Source organism: Lathamus discolor, chromosome 4 (assembly GCF_037157495.1).
Source record: "Lathamus discolor isolate bLatDis1 chromosome 4, bLatDis1.hap1, whole genome shotgun sequence".
Classification (NCBI taxonomy): domain Eukaryota; kingdom Metazoa; phylum Chordata; class Aves; order Psittaciformes; family Psittacidae; genus Lathamus; species Lathamus discolor.
The window spans coordinates 66,871,742-66,881,877 of NC_088887.1; positions in this window are offsets into that span (position 1 = coordinate 66,871,742).

Here is a 10,136-nt window from a genome sequence, read left to right on the forward strand (position 1 = left end):
TGCCTTTCCAAAGCAGCATGGAGACAAACCCTAATTAAAAAAGAAGGATAATCTTTGGGGTTGCATGCACTCTAGTACAACTGGAGCCTCTCACCGTTCAGAGGGTGCTTTTCTGTTGCAATTAAAGGATATAATGACTGCTCCTTAACGGAGGAGTTTCTCTCCTGCGGCAGAGATGTGGACCACGGAGGTTTGGATAAAGGCTGAAGTTAGCAGGGTTTGCCAGGCTGCTCTGACAGCCCTGCTGCAGCATCCTTCTACAACTTTTCACTCACAGAGACCTCCTTTTTTACAACTCCCTTTCCTTCCCTCTCTCTGCCACTAGCTGTTAGTTGTCGTTTTATTTCATAGCTTCCCTAAGGCTGAGTGAGATGTAAACCTGGCAGATCTCATTCCTACGCAACGGGGAAGCGAGACAACCCTAGCTACTAGCGCAGCTACCCTAGATACTAACGCCATTCCTTTGCTCTCCTGCTAAAAGAATCAGCTCATCATCTGCAAAATAAACACTAGGTCTGCTGGGGCAGCACAAGGCAATGTGCCTGCTCCGTGTCGCCACATCCCACCTACACTTACTCATCCAGCTCCTGCAAAACAGAGTGCCGGTGGCCCCATGGGAAGAGACTGGGGGCAGGCAGAAGCTTTTCCTTGCTGGCGTTTACAGGTTCCCTCCGAACTTTGTGTGTGAATGGGGACTTCCAAGAGCCAAGTACAGACTGCAGGCAGGTCCAGCTCCAGCAAAGGTCTAGCCTTGAGCTGCAAACTGCAAGGCAAAATTGCAGCAGAGGGGTGGCTGTGGCTCCTTGGAGGAGGGGATTCTCTCACAGGAAAAGGAGTGGGGATGCTTGAGCACCGTGGCCCAGGGGAGTCAGTGTCCGGGCTTTCACAGTAGGAAATCAAGGTCTTGGATCACAACACAGTGATGACCAAAGAGGTTTTGATGCTGATACTGATATTTAATCTGACGTAAGGTGAATGTAAACGGATCTCTGATCTAGTGGGTAACAGGACACAGAAGCCGAGACAAGTGTTTTGATACGAGTGTCTCAGAGTATCTTTCTTGCCTTGACTTCAGTCTTTGCCTCTGCCCTTTCGTAAATACCTACATTTAAAATTGCTACCACCCTGTTATTTGGATATTTTTAACATTTTAACTAGACAACTTACAGACACCAGCTTATTTTCCTTTCTGGTTTATTTATCAATTGTCTTATGCTTTCCTCATGTATGATTGGCAAATCTGCACTTACCCAGTTACAGTGGGCATGACATTCCATAGTGACAGAGGGAATCATACAGAGTAATTTAATGTGTCCAGTGCCATAAAAGCCTGGCAATGTTTGCAGCATGGGATCCTTAGGAAAAATCGAGACCCTGTATTACAACAAAATGAATCCCCAGATGTACTGGTTCTTGTGAAAACAGAGTTACTGACTTGAAATATCGTGTAAAACATATTTCAAATTCCATTTGGTGAAAGCTGTAGGGGTTCATCTGACACAGGATGGCACAGACGTGGTGATAAGACACCATGCATGTAGATAGTCAGAGATGTGAGATATGAAATCAGTAGGAATTGTGCTCATGCATGTGAATGACAGGTTAGTCCCAATTCCCAATCTCCTACAGCAGCACCTGTTCCTTGGGATGATTTATGTGCATCTTCACTCTTGCTTCTTACAGTAGGCTTCCAGCATACACAAGAGACCTGGCAGGTCCTGCTTTGGGCTAAACGCCTTCAGAAGTTACAGACACAGCTCTCTATTAGCATAAAGACAACTTGCAGCAAATCAATAACCCGTGGTTTCACAGGCACACTGCTGCAACCAGGAAAACCCCCTGCGGATGGGCTGGCCTCCACGGCCCTCAGCAGCGCCCTGCCCCACGAGGGGCACGAGGAGACAGGGCCTTGCTCATTCCATCCCTCGCTCATGCCACCCCGACACAGGGCTCACAGCTGCTATTTTTGCGACACGATTAAAGTGCCCTTCTCCCGCTCCACAGCTTTGCCAGCCACTTGTGCTTCCCCTCTGGGATCCTGAAGCATGAAAGAAACATAATGGCCAGCAGCAGCCTGCTACGGAGGTCCTTTTCACAGAACAGACCCAAACTTGCCTCTGTGGGTCAGTAAACCTGTTGTGTGGGACCCTCCCCTGCTACTTGTATACCCTTTAGCATACGTGACCATGGGCATACGCGGTCAGTGACTGCGTCTTTCACACCCACATCCCAGGCCAGGAAGTGTGTGCGCTGGGGCAGATGATATCCCATGCATGTCTCTTGGACCAGGTTCAGCTCTGCAGGAAAAGCTTCATTTCTCCCCACAGCCTGCTACATCAGTGTAGTTGTAGGGAGGTGTGGTACTGCTGCTGTGCTCAGCTGCGCACCTCCAGGCATCACAGCAGTACCAAGTACAGTTGTACCAGCTTGGGAGTTCATGTCTTGCACAGAGGACAAGGTGGCAGAGGCACCAGCTCCTGACCCATAGGCCCGTGCACAGTTTCATGCTGTCTAATTTCATCATTTTTATCAAAACCTTCATCTTCCTTTCCAATAAATACGGTATCTTCACTGTGAATCTCCTTCCTGACTTACAAGATACATAGAATGAAAACTGCAATTATGAAAACACCACTCCAAAAAAGACAAGAAGTTCCATGTTGCTTCAGTCACATGGATGGCTAAGGCTAGAAAATCACATTGCTACAGAAATTTATCCAGGAAACTCAGAACTCAGGAGTGTTTCGGCATCAAACTTCTTCCTACCACTGTGAGCAGCTCAAACAGCTCTGGTCATAGCTAAAGTAGTAATAAAAAAACAACGGCCAAAAATACGTGTCAGGTTTTGAATGTGTCTAAAATTGATCGGAAACAAGATGCAGGGAGCTGGGAACTTACCTGAGGCACAGCAAAACCAAAACATTAATCTCCAGCTAAATTGTATAACCCAGGGACTCCCTCCTCCCGCACCCCAGTTAAGGAAAAGGTTTAGAAAAGCCAGATTTAGAAATCCATTTGCATTTGACAGAAATCACCATGGAATACCTTTATCCAAGGAAAAAAATAGCGTTACCCTGCAAGACTCCAGAGCTGTAAAAATGTGTCAGGATCAGTTAAGATGGGTTAATAGGGTTACTCTGCTTATTTACTCTTCCTTTACAATGCTGATCCCCACGGATGAAGAAACAAGCTCATCTCCAATGCTTCAGTGGATTCTTATGTCTGAAATAAGAGTCAGCGAGTGTTTGCCCGTGGGCTGCTGGAGAGCTGCATGAATTCAGCTGTCCTTGCTGGATTGCACAAGGTTCCTGTCGGCCTCCGTGTCAGCCTGCCTAGGTCCCTCTGGATGGTAGCCCCAGCATCAAACCTACTGACCGGCAACCTCGACAAGAGAGCCCTTCACTGCTTCCTTCAGGTCACTGGCAATGATGTTAAACAGGACGGGTCACCGGACAGACCTGCAGGACTCCACCCATTACCAGCTCCCAGGACGAAGGTGTATGACCCAGTAACCCAACTGGGTTGAGCCCAACCACCCAAAGAGCTGCCTACCCACCTAGTTGCCCACCCGTCTGGACAGCAAATTCCCAAGTTAGATGAATGAATATTATAGAATAGAACATTGAAAACCTTGCTAAAGTTTACATGACCAGCATCCCCCTTGTTAAAGCTGAAGTAAATGAGATCCTGTGCTGGTGGTCATCTTCTTGAACTGTCCACTACAAGCAATTGACAGGTAAGGAGATATACAAGCTGCCAAAGTTTCATTCAGTATATTGCAGAGAATGAAACACAACCACTCCTCAAGTATATTACACCCCTCTGAAGGCTCCCCCTCTCCCCCAAAAAAGAGAGTGCGAAAAAGAGTGTGTGTGAGATCACTGTCTGTCTACCAGGAGGACGTGCCCTAGGTGGTTTCCATAAAAGTATAGAGACCCCAGAGACAAAAACTATTTTTGACGTGTGCAAGATGCTAATAAAACAGCCTCCAGCAGCTGCTTGATATGGAGCAGAGATGCCTTATGAGTATTTTTACTGAAGTGAATCTCTGCTGTCCAGAAAGACCGGGTCCAGAATACAAAGGAGCAACATTTGATTCTGTGGCTCTTAATTCTTACTTCAAGCAAGAAATTGATCTAAAAAGCCCTATGTTAGAAAGGATGAGGCCCTTCCTGAGCTTTGGAGCAAAACTTTTCAGCAAGTCCTCCAGAAGTTCCTTTGTTTTCACCTTCTATACACCTGTAACATTATATAACAGCTCTCTCCACTTCATGACTAAACTATGTCCTGAAACACAAAAGCATTTGACACCTGCTCTGTTGGACACAGTAAGTGGACCCTTGGCTTCTGACTTGCACAAAGAAGGTTCTTTGCTTTCCTAACAACCTCCTTGGACATGGGTGCTATCTCCTGGCCGTTGGTGCCTTCTGTAAAATAACATCTATAGATGACAGAATCACAGAGTGGTTTGAGTTGGAAGGGACCTTAATGATCACCCAGTTCCAACCCCCTGCCATGGGCAGGGACACCTTCCACTAGGCCAGGTTGCTCAAAGCCCCATCCAGCCTGGCCTTGAACACTGCCAGGGATGGGGCAGCCACAGCTTCTCTGGGCAACCTGTGCCAGTGCCTCACCACCCTCACAAGGAAGAACTTCTGCCTAATATCTAATCTAAATCTCCCCTCTTTCAGTGTAAAGCCATTTCCCCTTGCCCTATCACTACAGGCTCATGTAAAAGCCATTCCCCCTTGTCCTGTCACAACATGACCTTGTAAAAAGTTCCTCTCCAGAGTTCTTGTAGGGGCCCTTTAGGTACAGGAAGGCTGCTCTGAGGTCTCCGTGGAGCCTTCTCTTCTCCAGGCGGGATTACCAGGCTGGTAAGGCTACCAACCTTGGTAACCCATTTCTAACAGTTCTTCAATATTCTCTTATACAGCATGACACACTTCTGGCTTTGCAAAATGTTACTACTGCTCTTGCACATAACAGCTGCTGGTCATTTCATCAAAACTAGCAGAAGTGTCACATCCTTTGTGTTTATCTTTTGGGGAAATGTAAGGCTCTATTTCCCTTGAATTTCTATTGAGATAGAACTCCTCTAAATCTTTTATGGCCAGGAAAGATTACTTTTCATATCGAAGTCCAGCTGTTTACCTTAGTATTGTAGCCTTACTTCCACTCTTCACAAGTCTCTCTGTCCCTTTTGTAAAGCTTTCTTTGTGTTGATTCTAAGGGCTCAGCATAATGGAACTCTCATGACATCTTCTATATTCCCAGAAAAAAAAAGTACATACGAATCTGGATGACAAAGACTGAGAGTAGTATCAGTAATTTTAAAGTAAAAAATACTACTTTTGTCTTCTTGAAGCTGTCTCCAATCCAAGCAGAATACGCTCAGCTGATAGAAAAAATGACACAAAACATAACATAAACCAAATCCTGATAAAGCACGGAAATGCAAAAGCAGGGCATCCAAACAATTATATTTCTCTTCTGTGGTGACACTGTGCCAAAATGATACGATCACAATCAAGGCTTTTAAGTAACTGTGACCATAGATTAGACTTGATTAAGGTTTAAGACATGTTAGGTTCATTTCCTTCTACTTTCAGTGTCCTCCAGGGACACCTACAAACTAAAGCATTCAAACTCAGGGGACTTTTCTGAAAGAATTGGCCTTAATCTTTTAGTTGTTGAATAAAATCACTGTGTGGAACATGCATCTAACAATTCATCTTTTACTGATACAGCTCCCAGTAAATTGTCCCTTCCCAAAGTTATAAGCCTGAAGAAGCTGTTATGAGAACAGAGCATTTTATTTCAGATGAAACCATGCAAATCTCAAGGAGAGAGGAGACTGGCAGAAAGAAAAGTCCCCTGATATATATCTTTTAATTAACATAGCAAAACAGTCCTTTCTGTATGCAGGTAAATCATTTATGCACAATTCACTTGGGTTTCTCATCCTTATCACTAAAACCCTCTTTCTTCCCCCCAGGTTTGATTTATTTTGTAGAAAAAATATTGAACTAGAAAAGTTGTATTATACGATGAGGGAGCTTAGGATGTAGAGCAGTGAGGGGACAACAGTCATTTAAATTGCATTAATTCTTCCACAAAGCAAGAGCATAAAGTTGACCATTTGTCCTACCCAGGTTTTACAATATTCACTTTAAAGATTAAAGTTTAAGTATATATACACTGCATATACTCTATAGGCACAGTACGCAGTTGAATATGAACTCAAATTACTGTACTGCAGGGAATTCTGCCATTTCAGACAGAATTTTTTGCTCCCTGCTTCACTAGTTACCTAAAATATGGATGGAGGTTAGATTTTCTCCCCAGCAACTAAAAGGAATTTTGACTTCTACAAAGCATCCACCCGTCTGACCGGGATTACTTCCACACTCTTCATTACTGCAGCATAGAAGATGTTTTGAGTTGGAAGGGACATTAAAGACCATTTAGTTCCACATGCCCTGTCACTAGTAGGGACATCTTCCACTAGACCAGGTTGCTCAAAGCCCCGTCCAACCTGGCCTTGAACACTGCCAGGGATGGGGCAGCAACAGCTTCTCTGGGCACCCTGTGCCAGTGCCTCAGCACCCTCATAGTGAAGATTTTTTCCCAATAACTAATCTAAATCTACCCTCTTCCAGCTTAAGACCATTCTTCCTTGTCCCATCACTCTTTGCTCTTGTAAAAAGCCCCTCTCCAGAGTTCTTGTAGGCCTCCTTTGTGTACTGGAAGCTGCTCTAAGGTCTCCCCTGAGCCTTCTCCAAGGCTGAACTAGCATCTGAGAATCCATGACTTTATTTTGGATGGATAGTATGCAAAGTCTTTATAAATAGTTAGCTGAATTTCCAAGGTATTTCGGAGAGGACAGCAAAGCCAGCAGTCCTTCTCAAGGATGTTTAGCCACAATGTTTACTTACACTTCTCCAGTAAGCACCTTTTTTTGACTACCAACAACAGTAAACGCTTACTGGGAACAATAATCTTGGCATCCTGAACTCAGGAGAAAACCTTAATACTGTGCCTCAGCACTTCCTATACATGTGCTCTGGTGCTTTTCCTTACTGTGTCATTCCTCCTTCTTGCTACATTCGGGACTTCAGTAATACCTGGGAAAGGAAGAAGCTGCATGAAGCATTATTAGCTAAATTATTTTTTGACATTACATTGAATGTTTGTACTACTTTTGATACTCAGAAGCGAAAAATTAGCTTTTCTGAGCTATGGCTAGCACAGGTAGGGTTTTTTATGTAGGCAGAGCAAATAGGCTGTGAGGATGGTAATAAGCCTCACTAAAGCAACAGAATGTGCTCCAAGGATATTCACATTTGTTCTGAAGCATTTCTATTACAGAGAACCTTTTCTGTGTTTTATTCTGTGAAACAGTTTACAGGATTTTGTCTTCCCCTTTCACTGATATTACAATTAAAAAGATTAACTAAAAATACCCTACCAAAAAACGAGAGTGGTGGAGCAGTCTGATTCAATTGTATTTATTCTGCATACTCCTTGAAATTAGGACACAGTTAATCAGCAACTGTGCTTAATTAGTAAAAAACCTATTTAAACCTAATGATACAGATGGCCAGGGTTGCTGCTGCTTAATGGAGACTGTAGTTCTGCTTAATTGGGATGTTTTCAGGTAATACAGCGGTTGAAACCGATGTTTTGCTCTGATGTTTTGGGCTCACAGTGGCTCTCCCTCTCTCTCCCACTGGGAATATTTCACAATTGGAGCTGACATAGCACCCAAATGGCTCCCTCGCTGTCACCTTTCACCTCCTCACTTCAGCACCAGCTCTTCACTGCCAGCTGCCCTGCTGCAGAACAGATCTGCTGCTGGAGGATGGGGACCGCTCAGGTGTAAGGTCTGCTGCCGGTTGCCTTGAGTGTTGAAACAGTGCTTTCCAGTAGTCAGGACTCTGTCATCAGCTGAATTGTTCAGCAACACAGCATGGACCTACCTGTGATACCTACCACAGACCAGCAGTGACTACAGCCACCTGAATGGTTTCAGTGAGAAGTTTGAGTTTGCAATTCCTGCTGCTGTGATTTCCTTAACACCTCCTGATTTTGTATTAGTGCTACCATACCTTGATCACTAGCCTGTGGGAAATGAGTCAGAAGCCCTAGCTCAGCCCCTAGAAGAGCCTCCCTCTCCCTCAAGCCCTGTTGGCAGCCTCAGTGGGAAAGGGTCACTGAAGCATTCAGGTGTTTTCTCAAACCTGCAGATGATCTCTCCAAATCACAGCACTGTCACCCTGAAAGGCAGTGCAAGGAATCGTATCACAGAATCATAGATTGATTTGGGTTAGACATGACCTTAAAGCTCATCTACTTCCACCCACCCTGCCACGGGCAGGGACACCTTCCACTACCAGGTTGCTCAAAGCCCTGTCCAAAGGAAGCTTACGAACTAGCTGATCTGTCATGCAGAAATAACAAAAGCTGGCTCAAAGGATGACGGATTCTCAAGGCCATTAAATTCACTGCAAATAACTAAGAAAGAAGGATTCATAAAGACAGCGTTGTAGACAAGATAGCAAAGCCAGAACAAAGTTTGCCCAGTACACAGCACTTGGCAGCATGTCAGTATGAGACAGCTTCACTTCCATCAGCAAAGAGCTTAGTGCCACAGCAGAGTCCCTCTAATTAATTGTGCCCATCAACTGAAACTAGACCTGCCAAACAGTACCACACCAGCCCAGCCAACCCTCAGGGTCAAGCAGCAGAACAACGTTGCAGCCTGTAACAGGGCGAGTTGAGAAGATAACACAAGACCTGAAAATGCAGGAAGGGATGTAGCTCCAAGCTGCTTTGCAGTTCATTAGCTGTCTTTTGCAAAGGACTGAAATGGGGAGACCACAGCCAGCATTCAGTAACTGGAAATACATTCATTTCAGGGATTATAATATTGCCCTACTGATCCATCTTTAGCTAAACTTTCTTACCATACTCCTTTGCACCTTTCATGTTTTCTTCTGGCTTTTCACATGCAAAATGCCCAGTGCAGACATTTAATGAAACAAGGCTTCGTTTGAAACTGTGCCTGCACTAGTTCCTATATAAAAGTTTCACTACTACAACCCTGCTAAGTATTGATGTTCTCAGTGCAGGCACAGGAGGACAACAGTGTGGCTGAGGCAGAAATGAAACACCAGGACTAGCCACAGCAGCAGCAAGAGGAAAGAGCAGAAACGGCCAGTAAGTGGGTAGGGAGAATGGAATACCAGAAAGCTTTAGAGAAGGGTAAGAGAGTAGAGAGATTACACACCAACCCTAACCCACCTCAGGAGCAGACAGAATTTGGAGTGGTCACTTGCTCAGGGCAAGGATGATGTAAGAGTGACTGGAAACACCAATGTGCGTGCACATATGCTTAGTGTTACCTATTCAGAAGTGAAACAGGACTTGTCACTGTGAGTATGTCTGGCTGGCAGGGAGTACCTGTGCAAGGTGATGAAGTGCATCTTGGGGCTCTTTAGTACACTGAGCCCCTTCAACTGCCTCATGTACAACTGGATCCAAAACCTTGTCTCCCCAAAAAGACCTGCTGGAACACATCAGGAAAAGGCAGAATCACTTCAGTGGTACAGAAGCAAAACAACACAATTATAAATTCCAAGAGTGAGAGAATGCTGTGCTCCAAAAACACCGCAACCCCAGCCTCCCACACTCTTTACAAGATTCTTGTCTAACCCACCGGATTTCACGACCTTCGCATCCATGACCTTCTTACTGCTGGTCCCATCCCCTTTTCACTTGCAGTGAAGGCCCACAGGGCAACGACGAGACAAAATCAGCTCAGCCACATCAGCCCCGCCAGCCATGCAGGTGAAGGCAACAGTCTGACCCAGCTTTGCTAAGCCACAGAGGGTCTGGGTACCTAACCCAAAGCATAGCACGTCAGCCATAGCTAGTGCGTTTTTGTGTGAGGTCACCATGAAGAAGAGAAACGCCTACCCTGAAACAGCTGCAATACTACTTTGAAAATGCTGTAATACAGAAGATCTTCCTGCTGGTAACAAACATGGAACGATTTACACACATAATGTAAAAAGCACGAAAACAACTGAGCACAACCACCATTTTAGAGAAATGCCTGGGTCTGGGAGTGA